Source organism: Pectinophora gossypiella, chromosome 25, assembly GCF_024362695.1.
Source record: "Pectinophora gossypiella chromosome 25, ilPecGoss1.1, whole genome shotgun sequence".
Classification (NCBI taxonomy): Eukaryota; Metazoa; Arthropoda; class Insecta; order Lepidoptera; family Gelechiidae; genus Pectinophora; species Pectinophora gossypiella.
The window spans coordinates 6,359,584-6,377,567 of NC_065428.1; the positions used below are offsets into that span (position 1 = coordinate 6,359,584).

The 17,984-nt window shown below is 35.6% G+C and overlaps 1 protein-coding gene and 1 long non-coding RNA gene across 3 annotated transcripts in view; both read right to left on the reverse strand.

Annotated features, from left to right (window-relative positions):
• LOC126378016 (uncharacterized) overlaps positions 1 to 17,984 on the reverse strand; it is a 154,124-nt gene that overhangs the window by 69,843 nt on the left and 66,297 nt on the right. The window contains exon 1 of one of the 2 annotated variants that reach the window (XM_050026053.1): positions 13,029 to 13,214. The exons of the other annotated variant lie outside the window; for it this stretch is intronic. The gene's annotated coding sequence lies outside the window, so the exon portion shown is untranslated. Of the gene's footprint in view, positions 1 to 13,028; positions 13,215 to 17,984 lie in introns of those variants that run through there. 2 annotated transcript variants of the gene reach the window in all.
• On the reverse strand, positions 3,527 to 6,160 carry LOC126378237 (uncharacterized). Its single transcript, XR_007568052.1, has 3 exons — positions 5,784 to 6,160; positions 5,632 to 5,707; positions 3,527 to 3,788 (listed from the first exon to the last, which is right to left on the reverse strand). It is a non-coding gene; the product is annotated as an uncharacterized LOC126378237 (long non-coding RNA).

Here is a 17,984-nt window from a genome sequence, read left to right on the forward strand (position 1 = left end):
ATTACATATGATTGAGATATATATGATTATACCTAGATATATAACATTATATAATAAGTTTAATATAAGATAGTAAATATAATATAATGTCAAGCCTATTAGTTTAGGGAATGTGATCACATTTGGCTAATTGGACCTAAGAGTATTAGTTTAAACTTTAGCAGTTATAACGAAACTGTATATTGAGACATAAACAAAGGATTCTAGCCAGTTTAGAAATTATCATTTATGCATAACATGCTCACCAGGGCAGATGCTTTATATCTCTTACTTATTGGCTTACCTACACACATGGGCAGGCCTTAGCATATCTGCTCACCAGGGCAGACGCTCTGTTCTCATATTAGTCGGCTCAACCTTACACACCTGGGCAGGCGCCTTAGCATATCTACTCACCAGGGGTAGACGCTCTGTTCTCATATTAGTCGGCTCAACCTTACACACCTGGGCAGGCGCCTTAGCATATCTACTCACCAGGGGTAGACGCTCTGTTCTCATATTAGTCGGCTCAACCTTACACACTTGGGCAGGCGCCTTAGCATATCTACTCACCAGGGGTAGACGCTCTGTTCTCATATTAGTCGGCTCAACCTTACACACTTGGGCAGGCGCCTTAGCATATCTACTCACCAGGGGTAGACGCTCTGTTCTCATATTAGTTGGATCAACCTACACGCATGGGCAGGTGTCTTAGCGTACCTGCTCACCAGGGCAGACGCTGTATTCTCATATTAATAGGTACAACCTACACACATGGGCAGGTGCCTTAACATATCTGCTCACCAGGGCAGACGCTCTATTCGCATATTAATTGGCTCAACCTACACACAAGGGCAGGTGCCTTAGCGTACCTGCTCGCTAGGGGCAGACGCTCTATATCTCATTAATGTGAACCAAAGTTGGAGTGTCGATTCCCTGACTCTCGGTACCTATGATGTTCTCAACGCGGTATGTATTTAGTAAACTTTGGATTACTTTTGAAATAGCTAGATAAATAAGAGTATTATATAAACAGTACATTCATAGTGAGATACTTAGTCTAGATACTTAGCTTCAATGGATGAAATCCTTTGAAGTCCCACCACACAATTTCAGAACACTTTTCTTACAACCATTAAGTTAACATAGTGATTTATATTCTCCTTTTACTAAGTGGGTATTCAAAAGCTGACAAGTTATAACTCACCATAGACAAATCTTGGGAACAACGCTGGCGGGAATATTTCTGCTTCATGTTGCCATTAGTAATATTGACACTATGTACACTTCGCGACCAACGTCGCGACACACCCAACGGCAAGGCGATTAATTTAGTAGGGTTTAAAGATTACACATCCACTTCATGATCCTTTCCAGGGCTCTAGTGGCAGCATCATGTCTTTAACTAGGGCTAGTTACCTCGATGAAAGTCTCAGTCTCTATCAAAGAACTATCACTTAAATGTCCAGGCTCAGCGATGACCTCATGTGACTATGGAGTACCAATTTCCAATAATGGTGAACCACACAAATTTTCTATTTCAGTATGATATAATGTGCCTCCAGTGTAGTCTGATGTCACAAGTCGGAGTGCCTCAGGTTAAAGTAAACTGATCTCTTTCGGCAGATGAATCTTAAATGAATAGCTCGCACTGCAAAGCAAGGTAACAAATCCGTCGTTTATGTCATGTTTAACTTGCGCAGAATTCATAGCCCAAACCGGTAAATGAAAATGGTGCTCAATAATACACTTTCTCTGGTGGCAGTGCCGGTGTTGGTGAAAGAGTATCCTTTGCACGTGACACTTCCCTTGAGAGTCCAGTAATTTTGACGAATATTCATGAACGATACGGATAATACTCGAATAATACTTGTTTCACCAGTGACTGCAAGTTCTCTGCCCACCCCATCAGGGATTGTGGGCGTAAGATTATGTATGTACGTATTATACACGGTGTGGTTGACTTCGACGTGACAGTTTCCTCGTGTATGGCCATAATCAGATTATTGATAAAAATATGGGATAGCGTTTCATATGCCCAGTTCACTTTAGACATCGTCTTCATTTGGATTTTAGGAGTCGGTTCCTTCGCAAGACCGTCCCGCGCTAGAAGAGAAAAGTTGAATTCGGAGTATCTAATAAGAATATCAGTTCTGTTAACCATTTGTCTGTCTTGGTGTTCGCTAGCTGGTTATTATTTGAAGTGTCAGTTGAGTTTATATTCGTCTAATGCCCAAGTAAGTTCTAAAATATTATAATTTTTATCTTTAAGTAGTTGCATCAGGTATATTCTATCTGAAATCTTCTAAATTACTTCCTATTCTCCTAAGTTTTTAAACATATCCATGAAAGTGTTTTTGCTTCTCTATACATCTTTAAGACTTCTTCAATTATTTTATTTCAATAACGAGGTTGAATACTATGCTGAAATATCTGCAGTATGTTTTAACAAAATTAAGGTATTCAGGTAAAGTATATGCTAATCTAAAATTTTAGGATATTGTTTTCAAGGTCATGAAACCCGAAATCAGTAGTCTCTTTTGGGACACAAGGCTCTATCGTGGCAGCCGACTTGTCCACAATATTGACACTTCCGCTGTCTCCTACATGTTCTGAGGCTATGTCCACTCCTTAGGCACCCATAACAGCGATTTCCTAATTTCTCTTTCCGTTGTGCAATTGTTTTAAATTTAGTGCATTGATCATTGTAGTGATTTTCGTTACAAAATATACACATGAATTTTGTTCTTTTCTCTTCATAAATATGTACGGGACTACGATTTCTCTTCTGCAGATTTCTCGAGTCTCTCTCAAATCTGAAATTCCCGTGGTCTTCTTTAAAAGGTAAGCTTCTCTCATTTACAGGTTCGTTACTTACGTGAAGTGTTTCAACCGTATATGCTACATGTTTATCTTTGTTACTCTCCCTAGTAATGCGACAAGCATCCTCCTTGGCAGATATTATGTTCTCCAGTTCCTTTCTAATGTCGCTAATAGAATCAGCATTAGTTTTTGACCTTAACTCGTATATAATGTTTTCCGGAAATTTCTCCATAATCATGAAGCGAAGATGATTGTGGTTAATGTTTTCTCCTAGAGAAGATAAAACTCTTAGGTGTTGTTCAACCTCATTCAAAACCTTCCTACAGTCTTCATTGTTATTCTCGGCGCCTTTAATCTTATATAATGCTGCATAATGTGAATCTATTAGTAAGTTATGTTTACCATATCTTTCTTTCAACGCCGTTACAGCTATCTGGTAATTTTTATTTGTGGTTTCCAGACCATCAAGTGCCTTCTGCGCTTCGCCATTCAAAGATGCCTTTAAATATAACAGCTTATCGACGTCCGACAGATTTCTTGAATGTATGTTAGAGTTAAATTGGTCCCAAAATTGATGCCAATTTAATATATTACCATCAAACTCCGCTAGACATAACTTTGGTAATTTCCCAGAGACAAACGTCGTGCTTTTCGCCCTTGTAGACATATTAGCTTTCTTATTGTTTAATTTTATTCTTAACTCAGCTAAATTTTCTTCTGCGCCAAGTTGAATAATGCTCATACTTGAAATATCATCAGCCGCAGGCTCCTGAGCTATTCTAAAATAATTATTCAATTCATCGCAGAATCTCTTTATGACGGTTTCTAATTTCTGAACAATGATTTCAACTTCTTGTGTTGACATAGACTCCAGAAGAGAGACTGAGACCAATATGTTGTTGGCTTGCTTATTTATTTTCTCTATTTCGCCACATATTATTTTTAGCCTTCTTAACATCACCTCCTCCATGGTGTTTTGTTTAAATCTGGAATTGATAATGTAATCTGCTCAAAAAAACCCTTATTCATTTCATATTCTCATTATTAGATACAATTTAAACCTAAATTGAGATTTCTGACATACACATAAGTTTCAAATTGATAGGTATCCTGTTTCTATGGTACATACACCTCAACCCACCCGCTCGGAGTCACGGGCGTGATGCTATATGGAAGTATTGCAATTAAGTAACTCTAAGATTGCCTCAAATACCTACTGACAACTTGTATTCATTTACCACTGAGATTTAAAAACAGAAGGAAATATTAATTTATCACAGGTTGCCCAATATTATCTAATTTACTAAGTAGTTTATACATGAGCAGGGAAATTTTTCAATATACCTACCTAACAACATTTTCCAAGTCGGTTTATATGGACTTCAACTATATAATGTGTATGTACCTATATGACATGTATCATGTTCTATACATAGTATTATTATTCATTATTCTATGCCCTAACATAGTATGTACATAAACACATACACACACACATATAGCAAGTACCCTCGATCTTACCTATTAATATATTTTTCTTTATTGTTAACTTTGATACTACAATCTTAAAACTTTAAACATGATTATCTGAATATGTATAGCAATATTAATTGTCAGCATCATCACTTCTGACTTTTGTATGCAACTTCAAATGGTAGCTTGTGTCCTTAGCTCAGTTTACAAACAAAAGATACCAGCTGACTCGTAATTACTTGTACATGTGAACTAATAGGTATTGTCACATATTTAAATCCCTTTCAGTAAATAAAGATATCATAATTATCAAATGCAAGCCATCGTTCAACCACTTGTAACTTCATCCATCTCACCAAGATCATGTAAGTGAGTTTACTTATATAATTTTATAGTGCTCAATTTATAGATTTGGCTAGGGCACAGATTATTTACCATTGTAGATATATATTTAGTTAGACTAGAGTAGGTAGTTTATTTAATTAGATATGGACCTGAGAAACTTTAATAAGAAATTTCATTTGCTAAGGTATTACATAGTGATTATATACCTATACCTTGTTAATTATAATTGCAATTCCATATATTCCCAAGCTGTACTTACTGTCCATAATATCATATACTTATGTAATCAATTATCCCACACACTCAAGAGGCTGCACGGAAGAGACTGTCACTCAGCAATGAGGCCTTCTCTTATACTCATAGGTAATTTGTTAATGTAATTATTTATCAATCTAATACTTTTAATTTCCTTAATAAGTTTATTTTCAGTTCGGATCATCTTAGAACACTTATTGAAAATGTAGGTGTCTATCTAGATACCTTTATAGTACCTACACAAAAATGAAGGTCAACATGCAACAAACAGAAGTAGCGCAATAAGGAGGTTCATGTCCTAGGACTATGTCAAATAGATTATGAACAAGCAAAATATCTAAGACGGTAAGTAGTATTGGTGAAAAGGGAAAAGTTAATTGTGTTTATTATCTACGTATCTACCATACACTAGTACGACACTAGTAATACCTGTCCGTTGGTAGGTACCTATGTCGGTAGTTACTCTAGGTACAAATGGCTTCTATTTTGTGGTTGTTTACAATAAGTATTACAAACTTATACTGCCACTTGAACACAATCATGTAGGTAGCGGCGAATGAAAATTTCAGAATGTGGTAGCCATAAATTACTACACATATGCCTACAACATTATAGTTTAAGTTAACCATATTCAGTTCGCGGTAAAATGTAAAGTTTTGTAACATTTTGTAGTTAGATAAGCCGGTGTCTATATTACTTACAAAGTATGAAAATCTTAATTAGATTTAGATCTAATTAAGATTTATAAACTTTTACCTGTAAGTGAAGTCGTTGCTGCACAACTGGAAGGAAACTACTCTGGTCTCACTTACTAAATGCAGAATCTATTCACCTAAGAAACAAATCATTCTGTTATTTTATCATCTACACGCAATATTAAATTTTATTTCTATTTTCCACCCGCTTACCTCATTAGATTCCAACTTAACTCATATAATTCTGTAACACTGGTTCTTAGATGTGGTAAATAGTACAAATTAACCCGTTACTTTGAGTTTTGCACAGACTTTGCGAAATTTTCAAACACTTCGATTCAAGTTTACAAAGAAATAAAACCAAAATGGACGACCCCCACGACTCGCTTCTTAAATATATTTACGAGTGATTGAGAAAAAATATTCGTCAGAAAATAAACATCATTATTAAGCATAAAAAACGACATTTAAATTTTAAAGTTGTAATTAAATTACGATAGAGATAATCTCTTAATTTAGAGCAATGAAAAAACAAATGAGTATCAAATAGTGGAACTATTTCGTCTATTTCCGCCATATCGGTCACGTGATCTCGTACTTCCGCATATCCCAACATTCTTATTTTAAATAACCCTCTTCAAGATTCTTTTGAAATTATAGTAAATGTATTTTTTTTTTATTATTGGGTAAATTAAAACGCAGCATACTCTTTACTATTTCATGTTGTGATTGTAAATGTAAAATAAATGATCTTACTTGATTACTTTTATAAAGCAGTACTGTTAACGCCATCTGTTGGCTTTACTATGTAACGGTATTGTACGTGTCTCCGCCAATGTTGAATATGAAATAGGTGTTACATACTATTAAATATTATCTCAATTGCAAAATTATGGATTGTCATATCCCAGCATCTCCACCATAGACAAATCTTGGGAACAACGCTGGCGGGAATATTTCTGCTTCATGTTGCCATTAGTAATATTGACACTATGTACACTTCGCGACCAACGTCGCGACAGTAGTCTTGAATCGTATGGGCGTCAGACGCCACACACACAGATGCGTGTGTACGATAGCGTTAATGTGTAGTGACTGTGTAAAACTGGGTGTTTTGTATGAAGTGTCCGGGATAAAGAAAAGAAATATGTTCAGCTGCTTGCCATCTCGACCTAGGCAGAATTCTGTCATGATCTTAGCCTAACCCGTCTCTACCATGTCATAAAGTTGTCTGAAGGAGGCTTTTTGGCGGGAATGTAAACTACATGGTTGCTTTCTTCATTGAATAATCTAAAATACGAAGTGCTGTTTTGTGGTTAATAATCGCATTAAGTTAGTCGGAAAACCTTCGCGATAAATAGTAATATTATATAGGAATATTCAATAAACAAAGTGTACCTATCTATTCTCGCTTCGTGCCAAGAAGCCGCTTTATAACTTGAAAGTTTATGCGACTTTTGAGTTAATTCGTCTGGAGTTCGGAGCAGAAGTCTGCTCCTAGCGTGGTTAGGTTATAGGTTTCATCATTCATCGTCATCACTTTTCATCATTACAATTTAACAAAAAAAAACATAAGCCTGTATATAGTTCCCTTTGCCTTGCCCTTCGAGGAAAACCAAAACAAAAAAACGAACAGCCACTGATGGTTGGACCTCGTAAAATGATATAATAATTTTATAGCTTTCACTATAATTGCAAACACAGACACAAATAATATATAATATAATATATTATAATATAATATATTTATATATTATAGGCATATATATATTGATTGTTGTAGTATTTTTATATAATATGTAAGTCTACTTAAATTTATTGTTTATATTTTTATTGTGTTATTTATTTATTTTTTGTCTTTATATTAGTAAGTATAATTGTTCTTGTAATTTCATAAGATTTGTACGCGTATGTAGGTATGTCTATCTGTAGTATTATACACTGCATGTATCCTTATCGCTTAGGTCAGCTGGAAGAAATCTCTTTTTTAGAGATAAGCTTACCTGTACTGTCTGATTTCTTTGTGTGTTTCTTTCTGTGTTCTATTGTGTACAAATAAATAAATAATAATAATAATAAATAAGATAACTTGGAATAATGTTGTTTTGTGATAACCGTAACGTTACAATTACATAAATGTGCAGTTTTATGAAAGGAAATGAGAGTTATAACAGATAACAAATGTAGAGTGACATTTTACGAGAGTAGTTGAGTTATTGGCAGTTTTCTAGTAATGCTGATTATTGGTATGTGTATGCATGACAATTTTAAATTCGTATGCCAATTCTTGACTGAATGTGCTGAGACCGATGACAACACTGTAATATCTTATAACACGGAACATTCACGAATAAATATTTTTGTAATTTGGAAAGATGGATGCAATTGACTTGTTGGCAAACAATGTAGGAAGCATTTTAAAAGTAGGTAAGTATAGGGACTTTGCGACAGAATATTATGGGTACCTAAGTATTTATTAGGCGGAGGACAGGAGTCCTAGTACGGCTTTGAACTAAATTGCTGTGGGCGCCATCCCACTCGCGTCAGAGTACTGCGGGCGGAAGGCAAGAGGGAAACCACTGCTCTATTTTTCGCTAAAAAAGTAACATGGAGAATGCTACACCGACAAGAGCGTGGCTCTTAAATATCGTGGACCTTATACACAAGCAATAAACACGGTCTATAATGTTAGAAAGGACACAATCCCTCTGTCAGTTTTTTCAACACGCCCGGTAGATAAGATAAGGAACCGAACGTGATCAGCCCTCGCGGCACGGAAACCACGCCACGCGCGGCGCGATATACATCCAGGACTTGGACTAATAGCCATTCGACGTCTATCTACGTAGATATCATTCGCTGCGTTTATTGCATTTATTGGTCGAACCCCTCGATATAATTCGCGCCACGCGCGGCGCGGTTGGCATGCAGGCCTTGCTGTAGAGATTTCGTCTAACTCAGTGTCTATCTTGGATCATAACTCATAACAGACACAATCCTATCCTGTGATTGGCTATTTCACTAAGTTGACAGGAGTTGTCATTTTCAACCAATCACAGGGTAGGGATTCTATCTGTCAAAATGGAAACTAAGCACAAACACAGTTCTAAGGCCGCCCAAATTGTACTGTATTCATGTGTTATGTCTGATTGTTTAAATGTACTTCTGTGCAATAAAGTATATTTGATTTGATTCTTGTTCCTTCGCTTCCAGACAAGCAAAAAAACTTGTAACATAATCACAATAATCTCGCTTACAAACAGATAAGTCTCCGGGGGATATACCATAAATTGAGTCATTTCCACCTGATTTCCGTACTCATTTCTATGAGGTAAGCGAAATCAATCTGTCAAAATTAAATTATAATATCATTAAAACAGACAGGATGCAAAGGCACAAAGGCATAATGAAAGTGGGTATATAAACGGTTTTGTAACTTCATAGAAATAGTTATATAACTAATATACGTATACAGTCCCACTACTAGGCACGGGCCTATTCTTATTCTTGGAGCATACTCCACCGCGCTCCACTTTATTTGATCCCGCAAATAATACTGAGGAATTTTCACTTTCGTTTTCGGGATTAATCGAAGACATTTAGCGCTTTTTAATTACCTAGGTATTTAACTTTTACTTTACTTTGTAAGATGATTCCGTGATTCAGACAGAACGCACGTTAAGCCGTTGGTCCCAGGCTACTAGACTAAACACCTCCACCAACCCGCACTACAGCAGCGTAGTGGAGTATGTTTCGTACCCCCGCCGGTTGATTGAGGGGAGCACTATGATCGGCAGATTGACGTATATACACTGTTTTATTTTTTCTTCCGTTACAGCCATTCCTAACCTACCACACTGTTTTATCCTTGTAGTGGTACGCCAATAGGGGCCACCTAGCTAGTTGAGCCCCGCGGGTCCGCCGCACAATAGTAGCTGCTCATAAGGAAGCGTCTCTTCCTCGTCGTGACTTTACTTACGTAACGAAAGGGACAGCTATATAATTACGAGTAGCTATTCAAATAATGATGTTAGTATTTAGTGCTAGCAACTTTCCCTGGCCCGTTTGCGATCGGCTATCTGGGTTAGAAGCGAAAACTTTTGCTTGGATCTTGGATACTTAATTTGTTTTAGATTTTCTCTCTTGACAGGCATCCTAGTCAAATGAGATAAAAAATGTTCTCTATTTTATTAGTTAATATTATTTTAACTAGAAAAAGATTAGCGACAAGCCACTTGATAACTTAGTCAAATGAGATACTTTTTACGAAACGTAAAAACGAAACTTTTCTTTGTAGTTTGTTTGAAAATACTGTCCTGTGACGTCATCAATAAAATCGTCAGTCAAACATTGTACTCACTGTTACTTAATTCATACTAATTCGAAAATAAGTCGAGAAGTAAAATGAGATTGATTTTTGATCATCTTAGACTGGCTTCATATCTAGATTACCTTTAAATCTATATTGGTGCTAATTCCTCTAGACACCTTCTAATTTTATTTAAGTTATACCTGTCATTGTGTTATCCACCGAAAAGGAAAGAGACGGGTAATCAACGTGTTGGCAATTTCAAAAAAGGAACGTCACGTCACTTTTTAAGAGAAAAACGTTTTGGCGGGTGTTCCGTCTGGGACTACGAAGAAAAAAACAAGTGAAAACAATTATTGTCGAGAGAAGCGAAAACTGAAAGACTAGTTGCTGTATTCTTTTGTATTAATATTTCTTATTATAATTTATGGGTAAGTAATAATATTTGGTAACCGTAATAAGAGTGATATTTGTGCTACTTAACATTTACTGATTAAAATTGGGTATGTTACTAATATTTACGTTTTATTGTAGAGTTTGCTGACAAACGGGCATGAAATTTACGACAATTTTATGCAGAAATTTAAAAAAAACCGTCCCAAAATTGTATATTGGCCAATGATCCGACAGAATTAAATTAACAGCACACGTTAAATAAGTTGCATATCAGCGAGATGCCTATTTTATTCGCCCGGGTTATTCATTCATCATCCGCCATTTTCCGCAGGAATTGGGGCCACTGTATTACAACCTATGACTGAGGTAGTCGTAGGAAACATACATACATAAACAGCCTATATACGTCCCACTGCTGGGCACTGGCCTCCCCTCAATCAACCGGAGGGGGTATGAAGCATAATCCACCACACTGCTCCACTGCAGGTTGGTGGAGGTGTTTTTACGGCTAATAGCCGGGACCAACGGCTTAAGGCTCCGAAGCACGGAAGAATCGTCTTACTTTTTCGGACAATCAGGTGATTCAAGCCTGAAAAGTCCTTGCCAAACAAAGGACAGTCTCACAAAGTGATTTCGACAATGTCGAGAATCGAACGCGGACCTCCGGATCGTGAGCCTAACGCTCTAACCTCTAGACCACGGAGGCTGTGCTCGTAGGAAACAATTGACAGTTTAATCCTCCAAAGATTGAATGTAACTTGGCTTATTACGTAATATGAAATCAGTCAAGCTTTATTCAACGTCTACCAAATAAATCGTTTAAAATCTACACAGCTTAGTACAAAATGATTACGATTGAGTCATCTTACCTTGACTGCGATTTATCTAAATCTACTTACACTAATATTATGAAGAGGTAAAATTATTTTTTATCTTTTTTGTTACAAAAATTGAAAGTTTCGATAATAACTTTTTAACTCTCAAACGCCAGGTAGACCTTTTACATCTTTTTTGTATTTGAGAAGTAAAGTGCATGTGATTTGAAGTACCTAGTAAGTTATAAAGGCTTCTTCCACTAATTTCTGGTGGTTAACGGCCTCTGTGGTCCATAAGATAAACGTTGGGCTCACGATCCATAGGTCCCAGGTTCGTATCCCGGTGGGGACATATCACAAAAATCACCTTGTGATCCCTAGTTTACTTAGGACATTACAGGATGGTCACCTGATTATCGGAAATTAAGATGATCCGAGCTTCGGAACGCACGTTAAGAAGTAACTTAAACACAGTCAACTTAAGCTTACAATATAATATCTCTGCGTATCAAACTTGTATCTAAAATATCCAAGGTGCGCGTGATTGCCGAAGGAATGTTAACCAAATCGTAAACAAAGATTATGTCATCCACCTTGTGGACGACGTTCTAAGTATACATAATAGCAAATATGTATACATAATATAAGAACTCACGCTTGATTCCTAATAGGTAGGGCAGAGTCTGTACTATTCAGAGGCGGAGGACAGGAGTCCTAGTACGGCTTTGAAATAGACTACTCTGCGCCATCCCACTCGCGTCAAACAGAGTACTGCGGGGCAAGAGGGAAACCACTGCCCTATTTTTCCCTAAAAAGTAGCATGAAGAATGCTACACCGTCAAGAGCGTGGCTCTTAAATTAGTGATGATGTGTGTATTGTTCCTAAGGATAAGTATTTTATGATGTACTAGCGACCCGCCCCGGCTTCGCTCGGGTGCAATGCTGAGGAAAAAATGAAATTATCTACGACATCACATTAAAAACCTCAAAAATAACAGTATTTCTCCACTATTTAATACATGTTATTATGTTATTATACATATAAACCTTTCTCTAGAATCACTCTATCTATTAAAAAAACCGCATCAAAATCCGTTGCGTATTTTTAAAGATTTAAGCGTACATAGGGATATAGGGACATAAAAATGCGACTTTGTTTTATACAATACAATACAATACAATACAATACAATACAATACAATACAATACAATACAATACAATACAATACAATACAATACAATACAATACAATACAATACAATACAATACAATACAATACAATACAATACAATACAATACAATACAATACAATACAATACAATACAATACAATACAATACAATACAATACAATACAATACAATACAATACAAATACACTTTATTGCACCAAAATAAAAAGAAATACTATGTAGTTTTCATGCCAAGACTCGAAGTGGCCTGTGAAAATGCTCAGAATCCTCAAATTACTTCACCTTCGGGTATTGTCGGCGGACACGAACCACAAACGACGAACATACCTAGTTGTTGAAACTCTATGGAAATCGTGTCCTGTTTACTAACATGCCTTGTTTAGATTACTAATACCGCAGATAATTTAGATGCAATTAAGTCTTTAAAGTTGCAATGTGCTAGCCCCCTATTACATGGGACTTAAACATATTTTGCGAGAAGTGGAAGTTCTATATAAATACACCTCTGCCTACCCCTTCGGAAATGCAGGCGTGATGCTATATTATGTTATGTTAATTTATCATTATTATTCTACTAGCTACTCATAGCTAAATGTGTGCATATTTATTTATGTTCTCCATTCTTGTTTGTAGAACAAAAAACAACTACTTAATTTACCTCAAACAATTTGCGGTTAGCATGAATCATGAAGTTATAACTCGTGTTAAGTACAAGCATTCTGTGTACTTATACCTACTTACTACTTACCAGTTTATTAGAAAAATCCAACTTTAAACCACAGTAAACTAACCACTATTTTAAAAATAATCACACCACATAGGTTGAACACTTGTGATCACTGGCCTGAATTAGGCTGAATGAACGCACAACACATGTCACAGCAGACGGTTTTTAAGAAATAAAAATTAAAAAAAACAAAAAGCGCGCGCTCTCCCATACACTCGACTGTGTACTGACGCGATGATTCACAAAGAGGCAAAATAATACCAATTAAGTGTACTGTGCCATCCATAATAGAACAATTTGTCATTCTATAAATACATAAATGGTCATTTTAAACTCTATTCCTTTGCTTCAAAGTTGAATGAAGGATTCTACAGCCGCAAAGTAAATACGAGCGTGTGACTAAGATTGTGACGTGAATTTTTTATGAGTTTTGATGACGTCGTGAGGTTTGAGATGACGTAATTTTTGTTGCCTTGAAGTGTATTCAAGGAATTTTATCAATGAAGTAGATATTTTGACTTTTATTTTACTGATAGGTACTATAAGCAGGTTAGGAAAGTATAATTGGTTCGATTCAAAATCGTTACCCTTGTCAGATTGCAAAACTAAATATAAACACAATACAAATCTTATGTATGGAAAAGTTATAACTGTGTAGAAGATTTAATTACGAGTACGTACGACTTAGAAGTACGTACTACTTAGAAGTACGTACGACTTAGAAGTACGTCAGGATTCAGGATCGAAGCAAATGGAATTCCATCCATCCATCCATGGTCTCCGCGTACCATGGTGGCAAATAGGCGTGAGTTTATGTGTGTCATCATCATCATCATCAGCCCATTAACGTCCCCACTGCTGGGGCACGGGCCTTCCCTATGGATGGATAGGGAGATCGGGCCTTAAACCACCACGCGGGCCCAGTGCGTATTGCTGGTTATTAACGACTGCTAATGCAGCCGGGACCAACGGCTTAACGTGCCTTCCGAAAAAGTCCGCTGACTGGAGGTTTCATTGCAGCTTGATTGTAGCTGAAGTAAGGATGTCAGAAGTATTTTTTTTGTTTTGTTGAACAGAATAAATACAGATCTAAAAGTTAATTCCAATTTATACTTCATCAGACTTAACTTTGGTAAATATCCCGCTGGCTGGAGGTCGGTTAGAAAACTTTGTATTTCCGTTTTTTTAACGGAACAAATTCTGTTTTCAGCATAATTCAGTAGAACAAATCCAGATCGAATTCTCTGCATCACTCTTATGTCTCCCAGACAGGGGATCCCGCTGAGTGTAGACACATATGTGTGTGTTATGTGTGAGCGTGCGTGAGGGAGTGTGTGTATGTGTGTGTGTGTGTGAGCGTGTGTGTGTGTGTGTGTGTGTCTGTGTGTGTGAGTGTGAATGTGTGTGTGTGAGAGAGTGTGTGTAAAGTGACAGTGAATACCGTCCGAAGTAAATCTACAACTGCACGTCGAAAGGCCGACTTGCGCAAATAAATAAAGTTATAAACTAAAATCCAGAAAATACAGTTAGCTCTAACTAACTGCAAATTAATTAAAAAAAAACAACTAAAGAAAAACAGGTTTCTAAGTAATTGGGTTATGACATTGATAAGATCACGATTTTGCACCTTATTTGAATAACTTAAGGTGCGTCTGAAAGTTCAATGGAGACAAGAACGTCTCGCGGAAACTTTAAAAGGTTCCGTATATATAAAATGTAGTTAACATTATTATATTTTAATTTGGCAGGCGCAATAAACTACCTTTCTTACTTGTACTCATCCTCACCTCATGATTGATTGAAAATAAGATAGCTTTAAATTACCAAGTACCTATTAACCTTGAAGATATTTTTTTTATTGTAAATAAAATAAAACATTCACGTGTCTTTTTATGGTGAATCATAAAAAATGTACTTAAAAAAAGCAATATATATATTTTATTATATATATATATATATATATTTATTTATATAAATAAATTTGTATATGTATATATATATGTTTTTATGTTATTTAATTGCAATAAAGAGTTTTTGTATTGTATTGTATTGTATATTTTTATCCTTAAAAAATAAACAGAACCCTAAAACTAAAGACGTTTCCACACACCACACTAGTAAACATACATAATTAATCATTATAACCAAAGAGAGACAGAAGATATAATAGTGTGCTATCAATGTAACCTTCGATCAAATAATTAATTTAATTGTCGTTGAACTTTGTCTAACAATTCTCAGGCCCGTCGAGGTCTGAGGATGAAGTCTGGGGGTTAAAATAGCCACATCGAAGCTATTCATCTAAAAAGCAATATTGCAATTTGGCATTTGCGCATATAAAAGTAAGTGCGCAATGCAAACAAAATGTCAAATAGCAATATTGCTTTTTAGATGAATTGCTTCGATTTAGCCATTTTAACACCCCAGATTTAAGAATAGAATAGAATAGAAATTGTTTATTATAAAAGGACGCCACACACAAAGACAAGACAATAACATCACTTATTTTTTTTACAAAACAATTACAAAAAGCATAGAAGGATGTTCATTACAATGATCATAAGGTGGTGGTGGACGTCCTGAGATAAAAGGACTTCACTCAGCACAAGTCGCGGCGTGAACCACGACGCTGATATTATGTGGACCCTGTTGGGTGAGGCACGAACGTCGTGTTTCATAAATATACGTTAATATTCGTACATAGATTAAATATGAAATTACTTAAAATAGAATGTAGGTGTACATTATAATATATTTTATATATTTATCACAAAAACGTATACATAAATACTTAATGTTAGTATTATAATAATAGTTAATGCAAGCGGACATAGTACGCACCTTATTTATTATTGCAATATTGCTTTTTAGATAAATTGCTTCCATGTTGCCTTTTTAACCCCCCAGCTTTCTTAGTTTTCAACGTTTCATTTATTTATTAATAATTCACTTACAGATTTGGACTTATAATTGTATGCACATTATTTATTTATTTAGTATATGTATACCCCCTCCGGTTGATTGAGGGGAGGCCTGTGCCCAGCAGTGGGACGTATATAGGCTCTTTATGTTATGTATTAGTTAAAATAGTATATATTAGTTAAAACCTATGTATATATGTATTTCATATATTGCACCTCTTTTTATTCTCCCGCGGCTATTCTTATACTACCTCTGGGTTGGCTGGTAGAGATCTCTCTTAGAGATAAGTCCTCCCTTGTAAACGTCCATTGTTTGTGATGTAACTAGTTGTTAAGTGCAATAAATTATATACTGAAAACATAATTAAACATTATTAATTAATGTTTGTGTTTTCATACAATCTGTGGAAGCTTAGCTTTTAGATATTAACTTAGTATGTTACATTGTAAATTTGGCTGTAAGCCCCCCAAAGAAAATAAAATAAATAAAACAGTAAGTACTAATGTATAAGCCAATTAATTACAAGTGAACACAACATCACTACATAGTATACAACAAAGTCGCTTTTTCTGTCCCTATGTACTTACGCTTAAATCTTTAAAACTACGCAACGGATTTTGATGCGGTTTTTAGTAGATAGTGTGATTCAAGAGGAAGGTTTATATGTAGGTTGCCTGGAAGAGATTGCTACTTAGCAATAAGGCCGCCTATTGTACTAATTCTTTTTCTCTTTTGTTTTGTATTTTGTTTTTTCCTGTTTGTTAATAATAAGAGAAGAAAACATGATGTTGCTCCGATAGTAAGAGTTAAAATTACATTTGCAATGAGGCAATACAATAAACAGTCATCTTATATATGTCGTGGCCAGATCATAGAATTGACCATTTCATGAAATGAACGACCATTTCATGAAATGGTCGTATTTCATGAAATGGCCAACTTCAACTGACCATATCGTTTAAACGTCAGCGTTTAATGATATTTCCATCCACGTTTGGCCATATCATTAATGTAGGGTGTCCATGATAAGTGGTGTAATAAAAACGCGAAATAAGGTAGGAAATAATGTATTACTCTAGTACAAAGTACAAAAATGTTTAAAAGTCAATTAAAAATTAAAAAGTCATTTTCGATTAACGGAGTGTTGATGTAGACGCCGTAACTGCATCTCGCTTTGAAGTCGTCGTCATATTTTTTGACACTATTTCATGACATTGGTCATCATTCAGTATACTTTTCGTGTGTAAAAACATACTGGCGGCGTAGGGGTGGCCCAAGGGCCACCCCCGCCGCACCCTAACCTACTGTTATGCCTTGTAAAAATTATAAAAAAAAAATTATGATAATTTAAATTATGACAAAAACATTTATGCGTTTTAATAGAATCCTGTTTCAAGTAGTTAATGCCATCTGCGGCATATCTACAATAAGTCACGTCAAAAAAAGAAACTTTACGGACAGTAGGATCGTCTATATTTTTCTTTTTTAAAATTAATATCTCTTCATTCGCAGTTTTAATTATATCATATTTTGAAATCCAATAATAGTCCATTGATTTACGTAGCGTGGTCACTCGACCTTCATTATTTGCCATATAACCTAAAAATAAAAATAAAGTTGCTGTCTACTGTTAATACGAGTTTTTCTTTTCACCTTAGTGTCAAAACATTGCTTCAATGCACTTTTATCTTGTATTTGCTCATTATTATTCGTATTATTCGCGTTCACACAAGAATAATTATTGTCCGCCGCCATTATGCAAAACATAAACAAAGCGACACCAGCGCCACTACCGGTGGATAATGTTACTATTTTACGATATGATCGCTAACGTTTGGCCATATCATGAAGTAATCATGCATTTAGTTGGTCATATCGTTAAACGTTTTGTGTTCATTGATCTGGCCAAACCACATCATGATGTGGCCAACGGATGTTGTTCTATTTCATGAAATACGACCATTTCATGAAATGGTCGATCATTTCATGAAATGATCAATTCTATGATATGGCCACGATATATATATAATTTATTAAATAAAAAACTAAATATAT